This window comes from Poecilia reticulata, linkage group LG16 (genome assembly GCF_000633615.1).
Source record: "Poecilia reticulata strain Guanapo linkage group LG16, Guppy_female_1.0+MT, whole genome shotgun sequence".
Taxonomy (NCBI): Eukaryota; Metazoa; Chordata; class Actinopteri; order Cyprinodontiformes; family Poeciliidae; genus Poecilia; species Poecilia reticulata.
The window spans coordinates 19,961,464-19,989,173 of NC_024346.1; positions in this window are offsets into that span (position 1 = coordinate 19,961,464).

Consider the following 27,710-nt stretch of genomic DNA (forward strand, 5'->3'; position numbering starts at 1 on the left):
CGACCCCTGGTGGGCGGAACGCCAGCTGAGATCCCCATAGCGGTCCCAGGTGCAGAAGAGCCCCTCCACAAAACTCCTGCAGGGAGACCGCTCTGAACACCCGCCAGGGGTTCCATTGTCGGGTGTGGGCCCGCATCATGCGTCTCTCACTGTTTATGTGATCGGATCCTACTGTCATGATTTGTGGAGGAGGTGGTGAGGGAAGACCACCTCCTCACCTTCATCACCAGGATGAAGGTGATGATGATGGTTTTAATGACAAATCCAACAGAACGGAACAACGGGCAACAAGAACGTGACACAACGAGGATCCAACGACAGACAAATACAACAGGTGGGAATTAATACAGTGGGAAGGTAATCAAAGAAACGAGACACAGCTGGGATCAATCAACAGGGAAGACAGGCTCACAGGGGAACAGACTAATAAACACAGAAAAACCTCAAAATAAATACACAGAAAACACATATCACAACAATCCTAACCCAGATGAAATTCAAATATTAGTCAGTTTTCAACCAAACCTTAAAGAAATATAAAATTATATTTTGCTCAAAGCATATTAGACATCTAAAAATCTGAGCTTAATGAATAGTTTGATAGAAATTATCTTGTATGCAAACAAATAGCCTCAAAATCTTTAAGTGCAATTACACAAACCCACTCTCAGCTCTCTCAGCGTTTGAGTTGATGTGGCCACTCCATCTGCTTCGGATGCTGCAGCATGAGAGGATATCCATCTGTTCAATCCCTCATTTCTCATCCTCAAGGGGTATGCTCTATTCTGAAGTTGAGTTCCCAGGTGTTCCAGTACATCACAAAGGAGGAACGCTTCCAAATATGGAGCACGCACATTATAAAATCCCAGATTTTCTAAAATAAATCCCATTTCTGTCTGTTTTTTGTATCAAAAATAAAACCTTGCTTGGTTCGCACTTGGATGGAGTTTTTCTTTTTTTTTCTTAGACGCTTGACAGCAATCAGAATCATATCTCTCAACAGCAAATGAGGTCGACAGAGAATGGATGTGTTGATTTTTGATGAGGCTCTCAGTAAAGCACTGCTTACCTGAAAGACAAAGTCCCTCAGAGAACCTGTTGTGAAAACTGAAGAGCAGTCTTGTAGAAAAAGAAGTGAAAGATAGAAGATGTTTGTAGTTCATGAGTTGGTTTTGGTGAGCTTTTATTGAGTAAAACTGCCTAGAAGTTTCATTGAGTGCAATTAAAATTGCTGTGCCTAACTTACCATCACAGGAGACACAGCCAGTAATAGGGGAGGAACATTATGTTAAATCCATCCATCTATGGCATTTCAGAGCAATAATATTTGCTTCATTCTGACTTAGAGAGTAGACCAATTTGAGTATATTTCAAGCATCTGATGCATCGGAAGATGACGTTATCACAACATTTACCAAAGACAATGAGCACCATAGTACTGAAGTAGAACTGTGACGGCAATATCAAATTTATGAAAGGTGCATCACACTTGTTAATATGTTTTGGTGACTTTGTGATATTTAAAGTATTGTTACAATCAGTTAGGCGCCGTCAGAAGACTAAACCCCAAAGCCAGGAACCGGTGGGTTACTGGCCTCAATCTTGGAGCTGTGGTGTCAGGGGAACTGTGCCTAGCTAGAGTACTTTATCACTGTGTTCCAGACTTTTGGATTAGTGCTGTGGGGTCGCCCTTTAGTGGCGCTTAGTTCAACAGACTCTGTGATATCAGATGAGATGACAAACCTGATGGGAGCCACTGTTTTGGTCCCAGCATGCTGTTGGTCTGCTGCCCGTGTCTACGGAGCTTCTTCTACAATGCTACAGGGTACATAACAATCTTGTAACACCTGTCACAGCCAGAAAATTGTCCTTCACAGCAGCTGGATGAGCAAGCAGCCTAGAGGTTTAAAACAATATCACAAGTCCAATGATTTTATTTATAGCCTCAGCACAAAGATGAGTTCCTCTGCTCAGCGCTGTCCCTGGGGCTGAAGAAGTCGACCGACAGCGTCGGTGAATGTTCTGGCAAATGACACTCCTAGAACCAATGACCCATGGCTTTAAAGCTACACAATGGGCATAAAAGCAACCCTTTACTCTTCATGGCTCCACACGGGCAAGCCAGAAACGGTTCAAGAAACCTCGATCAACTCGTGTGGTTTCTCTAAACACACTGATATGTTTTCTGTTCATGTGGGCACCTTTCATGCCTCCTGCTTTGACCTTTATGTAGCATCATTTCCATTGTGAAAGAATATATATCTTAACATATTAGCTTTAAATTATTAGTTAATTCAATGTCTTGAAAAATACACACCTGTCTCTTCGGACCATGATGTAGCAATCAACCCACTGAGCTTTAACCACAAAGTTCTGGGATTTACCTGAAAGCAGCAGACGTATTTTCTCGCTGGCCTGGGGCCACTCAAGCAAAGCTGCACCTATGTATGTCATTTAGCATCATGGTGAGTAATACCCCTCTACCTAAAAGCTGCAACAATATTTATGAGCATTCAAGCTTATTGAAATTGTGCTATGTATTTCAAATTCTATCCATCTGAAAACATGTGAAAAATAAGACGAGTCCTTCACACTTACTGACAAGTAAACACAATAAAAGACATGAGAATTTGAACTGAATGGTATAATGTGAATTGAACACATAGATTTTAACAGCTTTTATAAAAATGTGTTTTCTTCTACTTGTTTGTATGTTTAGCTTGGACTGATTGCTGAGTTCAAGGTATATGGATGTTTTAAAAAGAAGTAATTTCAAAACTGCTAAGCCTTTACGTCAGTCATTCATCTGCAACAGGTCAAAGAAAGAAAGTGCTGGACCAAGCAGTGTTTTCCTGCTGTGTGGCGCTTAAAGGAACGTACCATTTGCCCCAATCAAACCTGTTTCTGCTCACTGTCACACAGCTGGTTGGAAGAGGGCTGCTACCTTCTGACCACAAAGAAGTATTTTTGTAGTGAAAAACACAGTCATGGTGTGAAAACCATTACTCTGAATAAGGTACCGTTTTGAGACTTCATTTTACTTCTGACGTCTTATAACCTTCACCAATAAATGTAATCGTCATCAATGCTGTTTTACTCTCAGGCAAACAAAGTGTTCTTTACCTTTGTTAAATGGCGTTTTAACTAAAACTCTGAGGTGTGAGACGTTTAACTGAAGTCCTATAAGGGGTGAAGGTTTTAATGTTTTTATCTTTAACCTTTTTTTTATTTTTTATTCTCTTTGTCTTTCTAACTGTTTATTCACCGTCACATGCTGTTTTTATTTTAATTATGTAAAGCACTTTGAAATGCCTTGCTGCTGAAATGTGCTATACAAATAAAATTTGATTGATTGATTGATTTTATACATATCTGTCCTTAGTTGACAGATTTTGACTTTGTTTTGACTTATCTGACTTTGTTCAGCAACGTGCATACATGTCTCAATCTACAGATAATTTTTTTGATTATCAGTTGCCAATGTACATAAAAACTTTAGAATTGTCTGAATTGAATCCAATTAAATGTTTTGACAAAATATTTGGCAGAAAGTGCTTTTTACTAAATTCAAAGTTCCAAAACTGGAGTGACTTTGTTACAACAAGCTTACCGAAATGTTGATTTACCAGAAATAAAAAAAAAAATCATCCCTAAGATAAGCTTTGTAATTTATTTGTTTAAATCTAAGTGTGAAATATTATTGCAATGTTTTTGTAAAAAAAAAAAAAAAAGGCCAATTAAGTTAGAAACTTAAAAAAACTAAGTCTTACAAATAAGTAAGAAGATAGCAAAGTTTTAAAATGTGTGTCCCTGACCGTATTTGCTGTATTGTAAGAATACAACTTTACAGTATATACCTTTAGTTGCATGTCAGTGAGAAGTGAGAACAAATTCTAGTGTGTATGTGTTCACTGATGCTTCGCCCTGTCATTGGACAGAAGAGACATTAGTATCCAGGATGTCCAGCTGACCAGGCTTTGCTGTTAGACTGACTGAGATGGAGCCTACAGTGAATTGAAGTCTATTATTACAAGCAGCCAAATGCTGATGATGTTTGTGTAAGCCACTGAAATGCAGCAAGTTGGAAAAGCTGAGAGCGTAATACAGTGTGCTTTCAACCAACTCAGAGTGGTGATGTAAAGGTGTCGCCCAAGGATGGAAAGACAATATGACTGTTTGAAAGCATGGAGAAGAAAAGACGAAAAGAATAAAGAGAGTAAAAAAGGAGATGAAAGTGTTTTTAGAGTGGAAAAACTTTTTAAGTAACTACACATCATGCAGCCTCATGGCTTTAGATCAATACACATAAAACGAGGGCATTGTGTAAAATCAACTGTGAGGGCTTCATGTCATGTCTCTTCAAAGATGTTCCTGGAGTGATGCTTTGATTCTTTCATGCATGTTTGAGAAATTGTTGAGTTTCCTCTGGCAATTACAATGCGCCGCCAAAGCTCCTCCTTGGAGCTTCAGCCTCACAGAGCTCCCCAACCCACACCTTTCCCACATAGCACCTCCAGACAAGCAAACACCTGGTGGAACTGCACGTCTGCGGAGCTTATAGCACAAGCTACGTCTCGTGCAATGCTGCAAAGCACTGCACGAGATTCCACTGCAGTTTTCCATTATTCCATGGGATAATGGAAAAACATTGTTGTGATGATGTACTGAAGGCGAAGTGTCTGAAAGAGCAGGAGCTTCCTAAAGATAGAAAGGCCAATTTCAAGATATCAGATGGTGAAGTAAAACATTTTTTTAGTTATATTTGGTACATACAGCTGTCTATGAATTACTAATCTCTACAAACCCACTAAGGACTTTTTCGAGATTAGCTCCTGCTGGGACAGAAATGCTTTCTGTCTACAAGTGTAACCTTTCCATGGGCGCTTTGCAGAATGAAGTCCTGAGTAAAGCTACGACATTATATATTTATGTGTCACTAAAATACCAAAAGCGTCTGTTTGTCATACATTGCAATGACAATGAAAAATACAATCCACACACAGCTGCAGTCTAAATTCCCCAACCTTACAGCTGCAGCAGGCTCTGATAATAAACACATTCTTTGCAAGCACAACTGTGGTCTGTGAGGCTTGTCAGAAATTACGTGTATAAATGTTTTACAAACAAGCAAGTCGTATAACGCCTCAGAATAAATCGTCTGTACTTATGCAAAATAAAATTAATCAATTAATTGTTCAAATGTCCAAACACAGAATTTTTTTTTACTTGCTGAGAGGAAATTGGTAATTGCATATGGATGAGGCAACATTATAGAGTTTTTTTTTTTATTGTACCTAGAGCTCATTCACAACAATGTTATCTCAAGGCACTTTGCAAAACAAAATCAGTTTAGTTGGAGCTCCTTCCACAGGAGAGGAACCTGATAACTAAAAGATCTACTTCCTGTTCTACTTAAAATAATGCCCTAACCCTAACCCCCCAAACGTATGTGTCATTTGAGCCACTTTCATTTCTAATAATGTAATAAGAAGAATTTTAAATTCTGTTCAGAATTTAACGGGGAGACAAAAAGCTGAAATAGGAGAAATATGAGCGATTTCTTTTTAGTTTCTATCACAACTCTCAGCAGTCTTTTGGTTAAAGTGAAGAGTTTTTACTGCACCACACATAATCATTTTAAATTTCACTTTGGATCGTTCTCTCATTTTGTACAAGTTGCCAACTTCTCTGCTGACACTGGTACCTTGAAAGTGGTTAAAAAAACCCAGCACAGCTGTGGATTGGTACACAATAAAGAGTTAAGTCAGTGCATACAAAAGAGCGCCTTTTCATAAAAGAAAAGGTAAAGTTGAGGTAAAGTACCACTTTATGTTTTTCATAACACAACAGTAGGACACAATACAAGATGAATTGATCAATCTTATTCATAATCAACAGGTATTCACAATAAATGGTGTTAGATTGTTCTGCAGCTGATTTAAAACTCCCCTGTGGAGCAAAAAAAGACACACTCCTTTTCTGTCTCACTTGTTACAGCCGTCTCAGTCTTTTTTTTTTTTACTAAATGTGAAAGTTAATCAGTGCACATACATATAAAGTGTATGATTGTGAAGATAATATGCAAAATGCATTATTATATGTATTGTAGCACCATTTTATTCTGTTCAATAGAACATTTTATTCTGCCCGTGTTTGACGTTTATGAGAACGTACAGATTAGAAGAAAACATAGAGAAATGAGTGAATCTGAGTAAATTGTATGTGGTTACTGAACAGAGCGACAATCGACATAATTGTGGTCTTTGCCTCACGTTGCACAGGTGCAAGGTCTCTCTTTCAGATTTCACAGAGTTCTGCAGGAGATCCATTTTTGATGAATACCAAGTCATTTTCCCGCTCCAACCATTTGCACTGGTGCATTTGTGCCGCAGTAAAGTATAAACATTTTGACGGAAAAGAAGCACCTAAAATTACTCTTCTAATTTTGTTCAATTTCAATTAATTACACACTCATTAAAAGTAACAGGTGAGACATGCTAATAAGTCACATTTCCACTCACTGCGCATGGTGCAGTTAAATAAAAACGGCTTTCACATGAGAACTTCTCACATTGAAGAAAAATGATTGCTCTTAAGAAGAAATTTCATCATTTGGGGAGACGTGATGAAATAACTCCATATGATTAAATGTAAAAAAAAAAAAAAAAAAAAATTAGAACTTTTAATCTTTCAGTGACCGCACAAGAGTTCAGAAGTTACACTACGAAGACGTTTTGCAAGAGTATTGATTTGCATGATCATCAGACATTAATATATATAGATGTTTAATGAAAATTTTGTCTGAGGAAAATAAGTTTCTAGTCTTACTTTACTGAATTTCTTTTTAAAGGAAATAAATCCCCCCCAAAGCACATGATAGGACTCCTATGGTGATCAGAAAACTTAAAAGAGGATCTCATCCTAAGAGTTTTACATTTATCACAAATCTTCCATCTTCCAGTAGCATCAAACTGGGATCAAAACTACATCTTTAAGCAAACATCACTTAATTTTTTATCACTATCTAATGTACTGGAGATAAATCAAAAAGCTCTTATTTTCTGTTGCAGGCTCTGCCAATTTAATTTTTATTTTGGATGACCCCTTTCCTTGTGATTTCTGCTCCACAACAGATTCCGTCAATTATGTCACCTGTTTCTCACTCCAGGTTTTAATGTCCGAATTTTTAAGCTGATATCAGGCCTTTATTATCAATTACACTCTTCTGTGTCCATAAAGCCACTGGCAGAGCACTGCTTGACCCCTGCTGGGTGCCTCTCATCCCAATAAGAGCCAGGACCATTATTCCTCTCTTCATCATCGACTCCGGAGTCTGCCCCTCCGTCACCTTCACCAGAGTCCAGACTGTATTATTTTCTGTCCGCATTTCATCATTACGAAAATGAGACGAAAAGGAGAAGAATGGTTCAAACAGAGAAAACAAATGAACTGGACTTGCAATCTCTCTGAACAGACCAAATATTACAGTGAAACCCAGAATATTTTTAGTCATTATTCTGTGCTGCACAACTATCCGATTTCATGGAGTATTGCAGGGGAAGTGGATTTGATGAGTACAGGGTGATTTGCATTGCAGTAAAGTACAAACTTTTGACAAGAACATTGTCAGACTAAAGAGCACTTAAAATTACCACTCTGATTTAAATTTAATTACACACTGACAAAAATAATAATAATCAAACCAATATGCTACTGACAGCACATAGTGCTGGTAAGTAAAAGTGCATTTACATAAAAAATTACCCATTCGGAAAAGAGGTTGCTTTAGATTGAGCACAATATTGTGGGAGAAAATATTGAATAAAAACATATCAGTACTTAAACGCTATGACTGTTCCAGGAATCTGACGAGGTCAGATGAAACACTGTGAATAAATGAATATAAGGCTGATTTGAGCTAAAGCCTGTTTCATGAAAACATTACTAGTCTGAGTGAACAGGTGTCTTCCAGGAAAACAAATCCCCCACAGAACAAAACCAGGTTCCCTGCATGAACATATGTGGCTCATGTTAGGATTTTCATATTTAGCTTAAAACTGCTCTGTACCAAGAAAACTGTAGCTTTAAATAAATTACCTTTTGAGCCACCCCTTTTGTAGGGTGTTTTTTCCTCCCCATAAAAAACCACAAAAAACATTTATATCATGCTATTGTTGTCAGTAAGATGAATGACTCCTTTCATTTTGACTGCAAACACATTACAGCCACTTCCCAACAACTCGCCCAAAAATAATCGCTGTCAAATGTTTAAAGACTTAATTATAATTAAACATCAGGTGTGGATGTCAGTATGGGCTTACCAAGGGGAAGGACTAATTGATATATTTTGTGTCAATGAGAATAAAAATGAGCTGCAGAAGGTTGTAACTACATACAGCAGGGTGTAATGTCCTATTTTCATGCTACTCTTAACGACAAACTCTGTTCGCCAAGCAACTTCTGATCAAGTATTTCAACTAATTCTGTAGAAACTCCAAGTACTTTGAGTTATCTCAATCTTTTTGTGTATTTCACTAAGTTATGTTTTTTTTATTCTGAGTCTTTTACAGTCATCACAATGTTTCTCGTGTGTTTGATTTATTTTTATTTGAAGCTTTTCATTTACAAGATTTTTTTTCTCCATGTGTTTGTTGTTTCCCAGTTCACTGTGTTTTGCTTTCTTGTGTTTAGTTTTGTGATTTCTAGTCATTTACCCTCAGCTTCTGCTCACCCATCTACTGCACTGTCTACTAGTAGTGCAGTAGAGCTCCGCATTGGGATTAGGATCCAGTGACATCCAACCCGAATCTCACGGCAGTCGGCCGGTTTCAAGACCACCAACAGCAAGAACAGGCAGACTAAAGTAAACACTGTGTCCCGAGATTGTTGGAAGGGAACAATGGAGAGTACAAATGATTGGTAATAAAGTAGTGAATGGAGAAAAAAGAAGAAAAATTGAATGACATAATCATTATACTGAGAAGAGGATTCCTCCTTCAAATCAGGCTCAAAGTCCACTGATGGAAAAATAGCAGAATACCGCACCGGCCAATAGTCGGAAAATACAATCCTGTGTGAAAATAAACTTCAAAAGAAAAATAAAATGCTTTCCTAAGCTGACAAAAATGTCAAGGTTTCTTCCGAGAGCATCTAGAGACCATTTAGCGCAAGTGTGTATATTTTACAAGAAAGTCAGAAAGTCACAGAGGAATGACACTCAGCAATGGACTTTTTCCAGACCGTGATCTGAAATAAGACAGTCGACCCAGTTTCCTTTAAGTATCACATCTATTATTTGTCCAGACTGACCCATTGTTCTGCATCAATGTTAAGGAATTCCAAATTTAGCATTTTTTCCCCAAACATTTCTTGTATGTTTCATCTGATTTTTTAATGTTTATAGAGTTTCTGATTTATCTTATGTTTAGTTTTCAGTGCACCTATGTGATATTTTTTTTTGCCTCAGTTTGCATGACAGTTTTAGATACTCTAGAAAATTAGGACTAAAATTTACTCTATGGAAAAAGGCCTTTGTGAAATAAACCATACAATTTACACATTGCACATAACAACAATGAAATTGACTTTAGCAAATATTTAATAATTAAATATTGTCCACATCCAATAAAATTCATAAATCGTTGATTTATATTTGATGATCCAGTCTGAAGACTGTATTGTTGTCTGTTAAGATAAAAATATTTCTATTTTGAGAGTTATTCATTTAAAAGCCCACAAACAAATCAACCAAGTGCTCAGCAGGAGAATAGCAAAAAATACACAAAAAATAATATCCAAAATACTTCTGAGATAAACTTAAAAACTGTTTGTATCATTCATTTTCTGAATAAATGAGTGTAACAGAAGAAAAACCCAGGCCCACCGTCTGTCCTGAATCCTGTATCCTGTCATCTCTCACCAGGTGTAGTTGTAAAGTATGTGACCTCTGTTAGTGACAACACCAAATCTTTTCAAAATACATTAAAGTTAAACTAGCGTACTGTGTCACCAACTTCAGGAACATGAATGCGTGCGACATTTGACTTGTTCTTTGTATTTAGTTTTCTGTTCACACATTATCCAGAGTTTTGTTTGTGCGGTAAGGTTGACAGTTTGTATTCCCGAATTGTCACTTCGGCTTAGTTACAGAATTGCAGAAAGAGGACAGTTTGCATCGAAACACAGCGGGGTGTAAGTAAGCCACTAAGTAAACTTATTGATGTCGGCAGGCTACAACTGATGGAAAGCACTGTACTTCTTTACTTTCAGAAAGCGAGGGCTTCTGAAGTGATGGGAAAAAAAAATCTATATGCAAACGCAAAGAGGTCATAGTCTGCTGTGCTCAAGATGTGATTTCAGCTCGAGAAAACGGTTTGAGATTAAGTCTAAGCAATGTGATGGAAAAGGGGATTTCTCTCTAATCCAGGCTGTTCTTTGCGGCCAAAGTTACCCAAGGCATGTCAAATGCTCTAAGTACCCCACAGATAAGTAAAAGATGAAGGAGAATTGGGGAATTTCCTACGCATGAAAATATTTGATATGGTTGTTTTAATGTATTCTGTGGAAACTGTGACAAACATCTGTCAGAACGGCACCCTGTCACCTGAGCGTGATTACGCTTTGATTATGTTTTTCTCTCTGGAGATAATGCATACATTCAGAGACAAAAATGATCAAATCAAATGGGCAGATCTGTTTCTGTCTCACTTTTATTTAAAAAGAAGCAAAGAAAAAGAAACATCAAACAACAATATTCCTTTCTTTTGCCAATTTCTTCCTCTTGTTTCACATCTTGCAGTAAAATTATCTTCTTCACATTAAACTAGGAAAATGATCTGTTCCTCCATCGTCCTACACAGCCCACATTTAATAGGTTGACATGAATGTTTATTTCCTGAGGTCACTTCTGTCTCAAGCATACTTGAAGTAAATGATGCTTTACTTGAAGCTGTGAAGAAAAGACTACGTTTAACACGACGCGTGTCATCTGCTGTGAGCTGAAGGCGGGCCTGGCGGGTGTTTACTTTGCTCATGTGCAGACTAAAGTGCTAGACTTTTGAAGTGCCAAAGTGTGGAGGGAAAAGAGTGTGTTCGGTTCCCCCTAGGTAATAGATTCTGCTTTGGCAAATGCCAAAAGGATCAACCAGATGCTGGAACATCTGCGAGTTTAGTTCACTCTCTGAAAACTCCATATGGCACCGCTCCCTTGGTGGTATGGGTAAGAAAAATAATTAATCCTTTCATTATTCATCATTTTCACAGTGCTTCCCCTCGTATGGTGACAGTTGTAAAAGCAAACAGTGCACTTGTTGACACATATGGCAGCACTGTTCATTTCCTAATATGCTAATGATGAAGTTCCTTTAGCATTCAGTTTGTTCGCTTTTGTTATTGCAAAATACGTTGGTCATATTGAATTGACTATAGTAGTACAAGGACAAGACGCTTCCATTCATGTTGATGAAAACAAAAAATATATTTTTCTTATTCTATTTCCATCATAATGCACTAAAATATTTATAAAAAATACTTTATCAATCTAAATAGCATGTCAACCACAACCAAATAAATATAAATGATTGTTCTCTTTTGTTAGAAATTGTTACTCTTGAATAAAACAGCCATCTTGCTTTATAACAAAAATCACTTCCTATGTAGGAAACCAAGAACTTCAAGGCAAGATGTGTGATTGTAGAGACTAAGACAGAGCATGCAATGACACTTTCTATTTCTGAAGAAGCTTGTAGCAGCTTGTTCAACAACAGTAGCCGGTGAGTGTGAGTGTATTTGCTTTAAAGTGATGAGTTACGGATGGATAAAGATTTTGTTACAAGAAGTGCATCAAACTACTTATTGTCTTAAAAAATGAGAAATTACAGATGAAAGTCCTGCTGGATGTTTAGAGGAGGAACAGTGGAAAACTTGTGCATTGCTATTTTCTCTCATAATCCCATTTGTAATTATTTTTTACATCTGGAAGATTATTTGTCCAGAAAAAAAGAAGATCTGTGTCCTTCCAAGAGGGAAAAATCCTGATACAATCCATGTGTGGAATTTCTCTCATGAAATAAAGTGGGTTCACCCACAGTTCTGTTCAAGAACACCGTTATAAAGAAATAGTTTGGATCAAAAGTATCCAAAGTGTTCTCTAGTAATCAACCATGTACCTAATAAACTGGCTGAGAAATGTATGTACACTGAGTTTATTATTATTATTATGAATAATAATAATAATAATAATAATAATAATAATAATAATAATAATAATAATAATAATAATGTATATTGTCATTATTAAAACATCCATCCATTTTCTTCACACCCTTGTCCCTAGTGGGGTCAGGAGGGTTGCTGGTGCCCATCTCCAGCTAATGTTCTGGGCGAGAGGCGGGGTCACCCTGGACAGGTCGCCAGTCTGTTGCAGGGCAACACAGAGACACACAGGACAAACAACCATGCACACACACACCTACGGACAATTTGGAAAGGCCAATTAATCTGACAGTCATGTGTTTTGGACTGTGGGAGGAAACCGGAGTACCCTGAGAAAACCCACGCATGCACAGGGAGAACATGCAAACCCCATGCAGAAAGACCGGGGCTGGGAATTGAACGCAGAACCTTCTTGCTGCAAGGCAACAGCTCTACCAACTGCACCCCTGTGCAGCCCATTATTAAAACATGTAATAAAAAATATTTACCTCTTTAAATATTTAAAGAGGAATACTGTTGACCACGGCTTTAATAAGATCCCAGCTTCAAATTCCGGCCACGTCTAGCACATTTCTGTGCAGTTTGTATGTTTTTCTCATGCATGCATGTGATTTTTCATTAGGCTTCCAGTTTTATCAGTGGAAAAAAAAAACTCAGTTTATGTCGGCTTGTTTCTTCTGCCTTTAAAACAAATTCTAGATTTGCTCTTTCATTCTTAATTTTCTGCAGGCTAAATAAGAAATAAAGTAGAAAATATAAAAAACTTTTTTGAAAACAACTTCCAAACTGTTAAGAAATAAATCTGAGAAATCTTGAGGATCAGCTATCCATCACTCAGATTTGGATGTGAGTGGGCAACATTGTTCTGTTCTGTCATAGATGTGAATTCTGCTATAAATATGTCCGTTCTGCTTTTTTTTAATTTTGTTTTTATTTTGGAGCTTGAACTGTTATTAAAATCAACTGCCTGCTGGGGCAACCCAGCGTGAAAGCTTGGCTTGTTTAGTGTGTGCCCCTGCCAGGCTCACAAATACTTAAGTGTACCTCAGATTCTCTGACCCAAAAAGTTTTTTTAAGTATTAAAATTTAACTTGTTACATAAAGTATTTAGCTACATGTTGCCTTGGAAAAGATAAAACAGAAGTAAATAAGCAGAAGTTTTTCTTGTATAACTTTGTGATGAAATAGACAATTGCATTTTAATCTCCAAAGCCACGTTTTGATAATTTCTGCTGAATTTCTGAATGTTGCTTATATCTTACCTTCTCATAAACTTTGCCATGCAATTAACTATATCTTGATAACCAGATTGATATATAATGACTATTTAGTATGTTAGTATAACTAGAGAATAATACTTTTGTTCTGAAACAACAACGATGTTATTTAAGTTAACATTGGATGAACTTTTTTTTTAATCATATAAGCATCTTTCTCGTACTGCTGCTCGCCTCCTCTTTCCTCATCCATTTAACACTTGGTACCTCTCTTTCTGCTGCTGTGCCTTGGCACACTTCTTATCAGACGCGTTCAGCTGTCGGTGAAGCGTCCACAGAGACTGACAGCATACTGTGCCACTTGGCAGTGGTCGAGCCTCTTAATTTGCAATACTGTCCAATATTTTTTCTAATGTCTTTTTTCACTCCAGTAAATTCACCTCCACGTTTCCTCCAACCTTTGCAGTTGTGTCTCAAATGCAGAAGGGTTCTCAAACAAGCTTTATGTTGAGCAAGGCTAAGCCGAAACTTAATTCAACATCATTTTGCAAAAATAAAAATAAAAGATACTCTTTACATGGAGCTGTCTCATTTCCCATTTTTAGCACAAATCTATATCAGTTATTCTTTATGTGGTAAAAGCAACAGACAAGAAATTTTGCCTTTGGCTGATTATTCTTAATTGCACCTTTAAAAGCTAAATGTGATTTTGAGCAACCAGATTAAAACCATCCAAAGATGTCAAAAATTAGACAGCATCATTGCAGGATGCTGATAAAGTATTCTGGGTTCAGTGGCCTCTCCATTTTATGTAACAGATTATGAGAGTTTCTATGACTTCATGCAAGAAATTGCTGCAGGGAAGACATAATGTGACATAATGGCATTGTAGCTGGGTCCTATGATGAGGGTGATGGCAGCGCTGTGAGTTTGAAGATATCTCTGGTAATACGTTGCAACAACCAGAGCCTTGAACGTTGGAGAGGTGCACACACTTCCAAATTGCACCCATGCTCAACTTTACTACATGGTGACAGACCTTGGGATTGTGTTTTGTGATAAGAAGCAAAAGCCTGCATAGCTTATCTGTACAAATGATTTGACTTTGTTAGTCTGTGTCACTGATTAAAAACATTTTTATAAACTCGTCAGTCTTGTATTTTGGTTTTAAAAAATTAAGATGCAGCAAATATCAAGAGATACTCATGTATAACTTGTTATGCGTGAGTATCCAAACTTCAAGAGCTGGAACAAATTAGATCTTCTGCAGTAATGGTGCTGTTGCTGTAAATTACTATTTTTCAAACTAGAGCATGCTGGCTTGATTTTAAAGTCCACACCTGTAAAACTCTTTGCTATGTTGAAAGGATCTCCGTCAAAAATCTTTGTGGCCAAACGTATGTAGTCTGGATGATGTAGTTGACGGTGGACACAATATTCAAAGTTGCAGTGCTAAGCAGATGCGTGAAAAACTATTTAGAAAAGTAAGATGATTGGATGACTTCTACAACTGGACCTTATTTTTCCTCATGCTCTGAATTGTAGGGCACACAGATACTAATAAATAAAATAGAAATAGATTATTCTTGGCGAAGCAACATTTCACAAGTTCATTTCGCAGAACCATTGAATGGTGGAGCAACTATTATCTTTCAGTAGAAAGAGACTGAACACTCTGGCCTTCTTCCTTTATCCAACCATTAAATTCAATGAATACACAATTCATACCGTAAAACCCATAAGCATTCCAAGATGTTGCTGCTTCTGCCTTAAATTCACTTTTGAACAGAAAAATAAGCCCAACTGGCAACAGCAAACCAAATTTGGGAACAGTTTGGCAGTCATTTGAAGCAATGAATAATGGTCCCATTGTCATATTGGATGAGCTGACAAACTTTAAAGCCTCTCATCAATTATTTGCCTCTAATTTCCTTGGAGCAACTCTCCAGGAGGAGGGTCTGCAGCTATCTCTGTGCTTCAGCACATAGCAGACTGAGGGAAGAAGCCATTAGCAAAGATCTGTTTATATTGGCTCACCTCAATCTGTGCCCATACCACCTCACTAATGTCAGACATGTTTAACAACCGCCTGCCTTATCGGATGTACACACAAACAGGAGACACTGGTGGCAAAATCAATCAGCCATGGAAATTGGGTCTTGTTTGCCTAATATATGCAGAAATAAAAAAAACCTAGAAAGAATTCTCAGTTTCAAAGAAAGTTTAGAAGTTTTTCATAATTTCAAAGAAAGTTTAAATGTCATGGGTAACAAAAGTGCACAGAAACGCTCAGCGTTTGGTCTAAACAGCACATTTAAGTGCAAGCTTTGTGCGAGTGTACGATTAGTTCCAAGATTTTGTTTCTGTTTGTGTGACAAATCAAACCGCCTGCTTTAGAAAAAAAAATAATGCTTACAATAAAAATAAAGTCATTCCATCTCCAGAAGGCATTTTCACACTGCATATGTGAGACGACTGCTCGAAAGAGCTGTCTGACTAGATTTCCTCATAAGGAAATCAAACAGCAATAAAGCTGTCACTTATGTGTTGAAGCAAAGATATCACCATAATATTTTGCTGTGACTATGTTAGGTATTTACAGTAAATCACAGCTTGCTACCGGGCTGTGAAGGATGGAAAAGTTATGTGAATATCTTGTTTACTGGATTCAAAATACCCTGCACATGTCACTAATAATCAAGAATGGGGTTGTAGTGATGAAACATTTTCTGTCTAACTGAAAATAGAAAATGTAAGCTTTACTTCTTCTTCTTTTCTTGTCAGTAAATTTCAGAAATAACACACTAGTGCATTGAAGAAGCGATGAATTTATGAAAGTATGCAACACATATCTTCAAAGATATATATAGGGATATATATATTAAAAAGGAAATTAAGCATTAGTCTATGTAAATGTTTTTATGCATTTCTAATCTTTTAAAAAAATAACTTTAGAGGATAAGTAAAAAATCTGAATAATGTGCCAGTTTTTTAATACAATTACTTGATTAATCGTCAGAATAATCTAACCTACATGTACATAACAAGAAATGTGGGATTTAAACCATTGCTGGCATCATAACTATTTTATAGAGTACAAAATAAATATGTGGTCAATACAGGAACCAAACAAGGAGGTGGTAGTTAGTGAGAATCATAAAAGTGGACTTTCTCAGCTCGGTAATGGGATTATCTCTTTACATCTCTCTACACAGCCAGAAGCTGCAGCAAGGAGGTCATTAAACTTCATCTATTATTGACGAGTCAAAGACCTCTCATGGTCTGAACTTGCTGACACCTAAATTTTTTCAGAGTCGTATGATTTTAATGTCTACCTCTGCTTCAAAGAAATCCAAGTACAAAACATGTATTGATTTTCTTGGCTACGAGCTTAAAGCTGTAGTGGTTTATCCATCGTCTTCTGTTCATCTGAAAATTGGGTGGAAGGTGTAGCTTTTACTGCTCTGTCTCTTTAGGGAGAGCTTCCACTTCATTCCCAAGGAATTTCTGTTGTATAGTTGCTTCATTGGTTCCTGGATCCTCCCAGCATGACGTGCTCGAAACTTGGGGTTAAGTGCCTTGACAGAAAGCTGGAATCAAAACTCAGAGCCTCACGATTTCAGGACAACTATTCCTCCCATTGACCACAGGAACTCACACGCCCAGGATGGGAGACCCGAACCAACTCAACTGACTCCTTTCAATGGAGTGACTTGTTTCTGCACTCCCAGATCCCAGTGCTCCTCACCGAATCTCTACGGCTGACCCCAGCCCACACTCCAGCTTAGTTTAGTTGTTTGTATCATGACTATCGTTCTTTTGAACGTAGCTCATATTTCATGACAATCACAAGTCAAAACATAATCGGACTGGCAAGTTACTATAAAGAGTTTCAATCAACCATCTCCCACCTTTCCTACCATCAGTCAGGAACAAGACACTATATTACTTTAGTTCCTTCCTCGGCAGCAAGCCTGAGTCCCACGATAGCTCAGAACTACATATCTGCTGCCTGGATAATAGATTAAAGCATATATTTAAAAAGATCAAGCAGCGCTGCTGAAAATTACTTATGGATTACTTTGTGATGAAATACAAATCCAGGATCTTCCGTTTGTCCGTCCCACAATTAAGTGGCATGGCTGCTTCAAAAGCATTAGTATTCTTAGCTCTGGTGGGAACATCTTAAAATAGCAGAAGGCTTTTTCTCCCATCTACACCAACACCCATCTTAAACAGTCCTGCTAAGCTTTGCAGAGGCCACATTCAGTAAATTAGGATGTATTCCCATGATTCTCCTTTGTCAACTTAAAAATTTGCAGTAAAAATGTGTTGTTTTTTATGGGTTTGATGTAATATCCTAAAGGTAAATGAATTAAACTTTAACTCTTTTCAGACACTTTTAGTGCTTCTTGTTGGTCAAATAATTAACACCACATTAACTGCATGGTGTGGTGTGAGATTAATTCATGTCATTTTGAGTCATTGCTGCAAGAATTGAGTAACATTTACACCCACAATAGAGGTGTATGTGAATATCCTGAAAGTTGCTCACACCAGATCTGATGAAGGCATTCTAGTCGTTTCTCTAACCACAGCAGGAGATCCTCAGAGCTTTTCTTGATCCTTACATTCTGGGGTTAAAACTTGTGCACAACATTAAAGTTTACAACTTGTACTCATGTTAGTACAAGAATCTAGTGTTTAGATTAAGAAGAGGAAGCCTTCCACATTCATTCAGGTGGCTCAAGATTGTGGGAACAGAATAGAGAACAGGCAGGTACATCTTGATGGATGAGGAGGAATGATAAGTCAGTGACATAACATTCAAAATACCGTCTTCCTACAACACTTTCAAACTGCCTGTTTGTGGAAGAAGAGTGTTTACCATAAAACAGGGAGAGGACAATGATGATCCAACAACATATATCAGTGTGTCCTTCCTCTGGTTTTTGTTGCAAATCATATCCTTATCTTGTCTGCTGTCAAAGCTGTCTTCTGAAGGGACCTCTCTCTATTATTGCTGTGTTTACTAGTCGACAGTTTCTGCACCTCCTTGTGGGCCTAGGTTTAACAACTACAAATGTGTCATGTTGATCATCAGATGATTGTGTTAAAGCAAAAATACAGCACCCATAAAACGTACTCAACCCCTTGGACATTTGATTATTTTTTATTGCTTTTACAAATCAGTCATGATCAACAAAATCTGGAAATTTTACCAAAAAAAAACATGTAATATTGCAGTGATAACCGAATTCTACAATCTGAAAGCTTAATAAACACATTTGAATATAACATAAAGAGATTGCATAAATATTCATTCTCTTTGAAGTGACTGACCTAATACAACAGCCATGAATGAATGAACTTTTCCTGAATACAATGTGTTAACCTTTTATTTATCCAAGCTCTATAAGGATCACGTGAGATCATGGTTTAAAAAGTCTAAGATAAGTTCTGTAATGGTTTCTTTCTGGCAGCATTTAGCATGTGGAGGGACGTGAAGGTGAGATTCTTTGCTGAGTACATCGTAGAAGAAACCCTGGATCCCAAATTGACCAGTTTGTAGTTTGCTCATTTGGTTACTGTATTCCATCCACCACAACAGTTTTTTCCATGTCTATTCAACAGATGACACCATCATGGCTTTTCTTTATTCATCCAACCAACACACCGCTTCGGTCCCTTTGTTAAGCAGAAATTGTCCTGTATAAGAAGAGTTCAAGTAAGGGCTGTGTCTGGGCCATCAGGCAGCCTTTGTGGAAGTATTTCACAAGCCACCAACTCCTCGGATACGACTCCCTCCGTTTACTCATCACCCACTTCCGAGTTCGAACCACGTTGCCTTAGAACCTCAAAGCCCACTCCACATGGCCTCAGAACCTGCTACATGCTGAATCAGCAGCAGTTTTCATGCCAACAGCACCACCAATGAAAGATCTCATTCAACACAAAGTGTTGACTACTGACTACTTTAGTTTTCCACTACATAGCTACCATCTGCTTACTCCATAGATACTCCCACCTTTAGCATCCTCACCTCCTAAACCATCATCCTCAACTTTCTCATGTACACCTCCTGCTCCATCTTCATCACTACCCTCATCTTTGCTGGCTCCCCTGAACTGTCTCAGAGAACTACACCTCCTTCCATGGCTTTAGTTCAGACTTAGATTCCTGTTTATGAGAGAGGAGTTCTGCGTTTCATTTGTGTTTGTGCTTTGGTCACGTCATTCTTATTTGTGTCTTTATTTACTTTTTTTTGTTCCTTATTAATGCTCAACATGTCTTGTCATACTTAGTTTTGTCAGTATTGCTTTAAAGGTTTGCCATTTGTCCTTAAAAAACTGCTGCAAAATTTCCTTGAATGGACTAGAACGGTGAAAAATAGGAGCTAATCATGGCCTCCATGCTCTGACAACCATGTGTACTCCCAACAATCACACAGTTCAGGATTAGTCAGTTGCAAAGAAATTCACAGTATGTCAGACTGCAATCATTAAATGAAAGTTCCTCTTCACTGCTTTTGCCCAAAATCACATGATGTATTCGTATGCAAATGCAAGTAATGCTCCAAGCATAATTTCAACTTCGGCTGACAGGTTATATTTGAAAATGGTTGGAACAGATGTGAGGAATTTCATTCAAATTTATAAAGTGAGATTTTTTTCACCAATGCATATAATGCATACATAATACAATAAGAATTGTTTTCCTTTTTGAGTATCTTCAAACTTTTTTCTGAGTAGAAAGTAAATGCAGGAAAGGAAGTGTGAAACATTTTGTTACTCTGCTTCCTCAGTCATTGTAAAATACATTTCTATTTAAATCAGTGGTGCTGTGAGAAATAATAAATCTAAGCTACTATCTACTTATGTAATTTGCATGTTCCCTCATACCTACTGTACATTTTTTGTTATTGTATTTTTAACAGCAAGGTGTTCCATCTTAACCATTTAAAAGTCAGTGTATCTAAGAAGTGAGATTCCACCATTATTTCTGTGTTGACTTTGTGACAGTATTGATCCGTCCTTGGGGAAAGGCACCGAGGATAAATTTGCGATCACACAATCACCTGCAATCAAAGGCAGTCTTGCTTCTTCCTTGCTGCCAGTTTTATATCTTTTATAAAACTATGTTGTGTGTAATTTGAAGGGATATTTTTAGTTAAACTTGGTAATTTGGAAATGTAACCATCTGTTCACCAACAAAAACAGCCTTTCTGTAGGTGTAATCACTCTTGGTAAAAATTAAAAAGAATAAATGGACATCAGGATGTCTCCCTTGCAGTAAAACACAGAGAACCCAGTTATTTTTGCTTTCTGCCAATAATGTACAGTGACAGTTTAAGATATAGAGCTGACCACATCTTTCAGTGAAGAGTGACATACATGATGGGGGTGTACTATCTATTTACTACCCATCTATCTCTGAAAACAACCGGCTGCCTTGGCTTTCTCAAACACTGCAAGGTTTAGCTTCACACATTAATAGGACGAGTCTCAGATCAATAACTATTGACTAAAGGTCTCCATTATTGTCTTGTAAGACTTTACTGCTGTACCATTAACCCAATTATAATAAAGGCAGATGATTTTAGCACAACACAAAATCAGATGAGCGAAGGCTGTAATCATGCTTTCTCACATGTGACCCAGGGGCTCGCCGCCTTTCTTGTTACATTCTAATGGATTCATTAACCAAAGACAATGATTTATTTGTTTCTGGTGAGTATAACTGCTTAATGGTAGAGTGCATTGAAATGAGCACACGTTGATATTTGCACATATGGTTTATTGATTCCTGTGGAGAAATTAAGATGCACATTAAAGTAGAAGAAAATTAGATAGACACTAATGAACAGCAAATGTTTTCCTAATCCCATTAACAAAATGTTGGCTGTGCTCATGTTTTTGGCAAGAAAAGTCTTTTCAGCTGCTTTCCCCTACTTAGTCTAATTGAACAGGTATTTTTGACTTTCTTCCAAGCTGTGGCTTCTAGAAAAACTCTTTAACTGATGTTACACATTCACGAGTTTAGAAGTAGACGACATTTAAAATTGATTGGTTTCCTGGTACAAACTTGATTTTAACTAGAGTTCAATATTTTTGGTGTTGAAGTTGGGTCATTTATGAAGCGTGCTTTTTCTCTCTGTTATTTCAATTCCGACTTGACTCGTGTGAGATCATTGAATTGAAGTTAACGGCAAAATAATAATATTTCCCTGTTACTGGTTTGCTTCTGCTAGTTTTAATCTTTACTCACCTAACTCTATGTGCTATGTTGCAACAATAATCTGTAACAGATTAATAAAAGCATCAAAGATTAACTACTGCCTGGACAGGGAACATTTTTATATAGACATTTAAAATAAGCCCACACCCCGAACTGAATGTTTTTATTTTTTCTTTGTTCACTGGTTCTGATGATACATTCTATCATTTTTTAGAAATAGACGGTACAAAATAGTGAATTATGTCAAATCTTCTTATGTTTTATTGATGCGACAGTGACATTACTAAGTTGATTAATTTTGTATATTAACTTTTGGTCTTCTGCAGCCAAATGTTCAGATCCAGAAGCCTGAATTGATGCACTTACCTGATAAACAGTTTTGATGTACTAGTGTGTCTTACACAATTACAGTCTTCATCTAGAACTTTGCTGATTAAAATAATTTTGCTAAGACCTGCATGTTAAAGGGAACCTTCCAGTTTGTAAAAATAGAGAAGAATCTGTATGAAAATGGATCCATTTCTCTCTCTTTTTGTGAATCAAATGGCAGTGATGGCAGGCTGGTATTTTATATGGGATATGACAGAGAGACTCAACCTGCTCTGCCACAGATAACATTTGCATCAGGCTGTGATAGGGATATGCTAAATTAAGAGGAGAACCAGCTCAGTGTCTCTGAAAACCCACAGATGATCCTGAATTTACCTTGCAGTAAAGCATCACAATGGCTGGAGACATGAAGAAAGTCAATAAATGGTGTACTGACTCTTTATGCTGAATCTGTCCTATTTCTTACCGTTTAGCTCTCAGCAGTGGTTCCATTTGGGCCGGGTCTGGTCTGAAGTCGGGCAGGACAGAGAAGAGTCGTCTTCCAGATCTCTCAGTCAGAGGAACGCTAAACTTTCATTATTTTTTAACTGGTTTGATATAAACATTGAATTTCGGTTCTTCGTTGGCTTTAGACCATAATCATAAAAAGAAAACATTAACTTATGCTTGAGATATATCATTGTGTCTGTGTGCAAAGGATCTATACTAAGTCAGAGCTTCACTTTTTAGTTTAATACACTAAAGTGAAATCACTTTTCAATAGTATTCGAGCTCTGAACCTTTCTTAACACAAACAAACCAGGTGTAAGACAGGTCCACCATGGGTGTGTATTCATCTGAAGAGAATAGTGGAGCATCGTGCTCATTTTTCTGCCTTTAGGCGAATGTCAGATTTGCCTGGAGGTCAGAAGCAAGAGATGGAAGGCATAAACTGGAGGGACATAGTGCCGCTCCTTGCAGAGATAAGACAGCCAAAATGATGGGACCAGAGGGTAGAACAGGAAAGAAAGGTATTTATCTATTTCTAAGGATTTAAATTCACTGTGAATACCACAGGGAATAGATAGGATTCTGGCACGCACGTTGGAGGGCAGCGTGACCTTTTTAGTCCCTGCTGCAGGTGACATTTCTGTTTTGTGAGTAAATATTTTCAGGAAAGTGAGGGAATTTGTAATAAAACCACATCTTATGTGTTCAAATTATACTCTTTATCAAACAACAACACGTGTAGTGATAATAGAAAGCTTTGGTTATTTGAATGGCAAGTCAATTATGATAGCGGTTGCGATCGAAGGAACACAGATAGATGTGTGTTTGTCAACCAGAGGATTTTGTGACATGATTAGATCAGCCAATTATCTAAAACTGTGATAGGACGATTTTTGACGGGCGGCTTGCCATTTAATATCAGGTTTCTTTGTCTAATTGTTCTAAAATACAACACGTATTTAAATAGAGACTTTAACTGGTTCATGTTCTTAACTTTGTTTCCTGATGTTGGATTATCTGGATCACTTGGAAGATTTCCATCTCCTCTTATACCGATTGTCCTTGGTGCTGTCTGACAGGTAATAGCGAGCAGCGTTTGACCTCTGGGATGTGTCTTGTATGTGTGAGCTCGAGCTGACAGCAGCTTAACTCCCGTGTTAAGGCCTGTCTTCTGATGAAAGAGAGAGTTGAAGGAATGGTGCAGAACATTTTTCCAAACTGAAGCGGCTATCTATAGCAGCAGCCGTCACTGAAACCCCTGCACACTATTACTGTCCATTTTAATATTACAGACATAAGACCTGTCTGACTTTATAATATGCGATCTCCTTTCTTATTATGCCTCTGTCTATTTTCAAAGTCTTTTTGTGGCATTGTATTACTTTTCCTATTTGGCTGTAGCTCATCGGCTTAGATGGGAACTTTTAATGGAATTTTTGACGACATTACATCCAAACTTAATTCAGGCAATACAAATATCTTTGTTCAAACGAGAGAGAAGCCAGATGAAAGGTAGGCATTTGGGCTGGGATTTGTTATTTTATTTCTTTTTTCGCTTTGGTCGGATAATTCATAAATAAAGCAAGAAAAGTAAGACACACACAAAAAAAATGCTCTTGTTGGGTGAAATGTCAAATCCTTAGTTTCTTCCCAGTTTTAAACTCAATCCTGTTTAATCTGCTTCATCTAGATCAGACTAAAGGACTGACTCAAATGTATGCGGCTTGTTATGCAACCTAAAACCAAATTCTGAGTGTTTTGGACAGCTTTGTTTCATTATAAATTGCTTTGACTTTTCTCAACAACCCTGCTAAAATTGTGTAAAAATCCCTTAAAAATGGAGGAATAGTCTAAAAAATGTGGAATATATAAAAATGATTAAAATATTTGTTTTAGTTTGAGCAGTAGTTTAAAAAAAAAAAAATAATCAATGGCACAACTACTGGTACACCCGCTGTACGTACTCTGTTTAATACCATTTCTCCAATCCCAAAGAGAGCGCTGCGATTATTCCTCTTGAACAGAGTCCTGAATCCCGTTTTTTATTCTCCTTCCTCCACCTCACTCTGCACATTTTGGTAAGACTTGGCCTGAGATGACGATTGAATGTTTTGATATCTGGTGAAATAGTTCTGTGTTGATTTGGTCATATATTTAGAATCATCCAAAACCCAAATACCACCCGTTTTCAGTTTTCTGGCAATGACCTCCAGATAACTATTTGAAATCTTCTGGAATTTCAAATAGTTTTGAAGCTATGTGGTTTAAAAATATAATGGTACATGGGCTTTTTGAAGAGGAGCATGCCCAAAACATCACCCATTCTCTAATATACTTAACAGTGGGCATAAGACTTTTCCCACAACATTATCAGTCCTCATTATCAGTCCACCCCGAGTGTTCGTTGCAAAAAAGTTACATTTTAGCTTAAATTTTAGCGAGCAAAACTCGCAGTTCAAGTTGAAATATCAGTAGAGTAGCAAACTTCACATGTCTACAGTTGGGATAGTTAGACAATAAAAATGCCTCCAAAACAATTATTATGCATGTAGAAAGCCTCTAAAGGCTTTATGGAGGACAGCCCATTGTGTCTGCTTCATTTCAATAAGATGTTCTGTCATTGTTGTCCATAATGATCTTCAAATAACAAATTTGATGTGGAATGTTAAATTAATTTTAAAGCAGGTCTTGTTGATGGTGTTCCCTTGTTTTCATCTGATGTGTTTTTATTTCAGATGTGACCAGTGTCTGCAAACCAAATTGCCCTTTAGGGACATTACAGTTTAACCTTAGCTGAACTTATTTTAATCAGTCACGCTATGTTGTCCTGAGGCTTGGTTGCTTCATGTGTGTCGATGTGCGTCCCCGAATGGGTTGAGGTGCTAGTTATTGCCTCACTGGCAATTCAGGAGAAAGAAAAATGTTTTTGATTGTGGGGTTTGTTATGGCAATTAAACATAAGCATGTTTTAAGGCTCTTTTTTTTGTACACATAATTACCATGTATAACATTAATGATTACAGTAATGTTTATCTAAAAGTCTACAATATTGTTAAAAGCTAATACATAGTACTTCAAAGCCAATATAAATTAAGACATCATAAAGTCTACAATATTGTTAAAAGCTAATACATAGTACTTCAAAGCCAATATAAATTAAGACATCATATTTTACTAACTTTACTAAACCATCTCCTTTTCCTCTTATACTTTCTACAGTCCTTTTTGCAGACATGAAGTACGGCACTCAGCGTTTAGTTGAAAGCCTCCGTCGCTTACAGCATGCTTCAGTTTGAATGCCAGACTAAAAAGCACCAAAGCTTTTATTTGGTTTTGAAGCAACTGCACAGGAAGGAGAAAAAAAACATATGAAATGAAAGGTGAATCCAGCTCGAACTGAACAGATGTGAGTAATTTAAAATCCCCCATTATTTCCCATTCCAAATATGTCACTGAAGCAGTGTGTCCTTCCTCGATGTGCTTGAGTCCAGAGCCACCCCCATTCCAGGAAGAACATCCGAGTCCTTTTCGAAACTATACTTGCAATTTTTTATTACTGAAAGCAAATAGTAGAGGCTGATAAACGCTGCATCAGTGCTACTGTCCTGGAGAGCCCCTTATCTGGTGAATTAGAATAACAACCACTTTGTGTATGATTCATTCTGACTGAAAATGCACTTTTTTCTCCCACAGCGAGCATTTGTGACAGTATGCAATGCTTACTTTAAGAGAGGTGTATGCGTGTGCATCCTAACTCTGCATATTTTAAACTACTATGCCTGTCAACTAAAACCCAGGGTTTCTGCTAGTCCTGTCAGCATGTTCCTTTTTTTTTTTCAAGATATTGCGCTCTACTGCATGGCATGAAAGATTCAGTATTGGTCTGAGGGGCACAACTGTTTTGCCCCTCCGACTTCAACTACAGTTGCCATACGTCTCACCCTGTGTGCATCTGGCCTGCGGGCTACCGCTTGTGTGTGAGGTCTATTACTGCTCTAGCTTAATGCTTTGTGTCTGTCTGCCAGGGACGGCTGCAACCCTCCAGAGGCACGTCCGCCTGTCCTTCACTGCTTTTAGGTGCAGAGAGTTGCAGGCTTTCTGCTGTTCTTAAGACTATAACAACCGCACATTTCTAGTTGACAAACCTGCTCATATACACCCTCTTAGGTGCCACCAAAAAATAAAATAAATAAATAAATAAACTTACATTTTGTGGAGCAGGTGCTCAAGTGGAAAAAAGGGCAACTTTTGCAGAAGTTGGAACCTATTTCAACTCAATCGTCACATACCGGCCGACTCAGAGAAAGAAACTCAACTGACAACATGGATATATCTTCTGATCGTTGTATGTTAATGAAACCAAAATTATCATACATGATTAAAAAGTACACTAGCTCACACCCAGCCTTTAAGTTGAACTTTGAGTCCAATTTGAAACTTACGGTACCCTTATTTTTTCTTTTTCTTTTCACTCTAAGCACAATGATTTTTGTCTTGGCTACATCATTTTTGCACCTTTACCTCAAAACATTGTCTGCACCATATGACATCATGTTGTAGCAAAACAATTTATGCTGACAGATCTACCAGACAGATTTCACTGAACATGTTATCTTCATCAACTGGAGTAACCGGTGACAATTCTGCAGCTTATATCAACCATACCGAGGAAGAGTTATAAAATGAGTATATTTTGTAACATTTTGGTGTAATCAGCTCACCAAAATGAACAAAAGATGCTTATGAAACTATTTATTTTACTAAATAAACTACAACTACTTTCTAATGAAGTCGCAAAGTCCTCCTATAACATAAAGTGTAAATATGTACAAATATCCATGTAGCTTCAAAGTGAAAACAGTGACATGTTTAGTAGGCAAAGGTTACTCTACTGCATTTGCAGTGAAATAAATGAGTCAAATAGAAGTCAACCTGATGATGTGCCATCAGGTTTAAGAGGCATTTTGTTTGCTACCTGGATGTTTAGTCGGCCGAGCTAAACCAGGGCAGAGTTTCTTCAATGCTGTTCTGACCCATGAGGATTTTTAATAGCCATTTTTCTTAACACAACAGGAAAACTGAAATCTGACTTTCAATTGACCCTTAAAATAAGAAACAAAATAATAATACAGTATATCCCACTTAAAAGACACCCTCATATTTGGGGACATATGAATATTTCACATTAATTTCACCAGATAAACATACAAGCTGACAGTAATG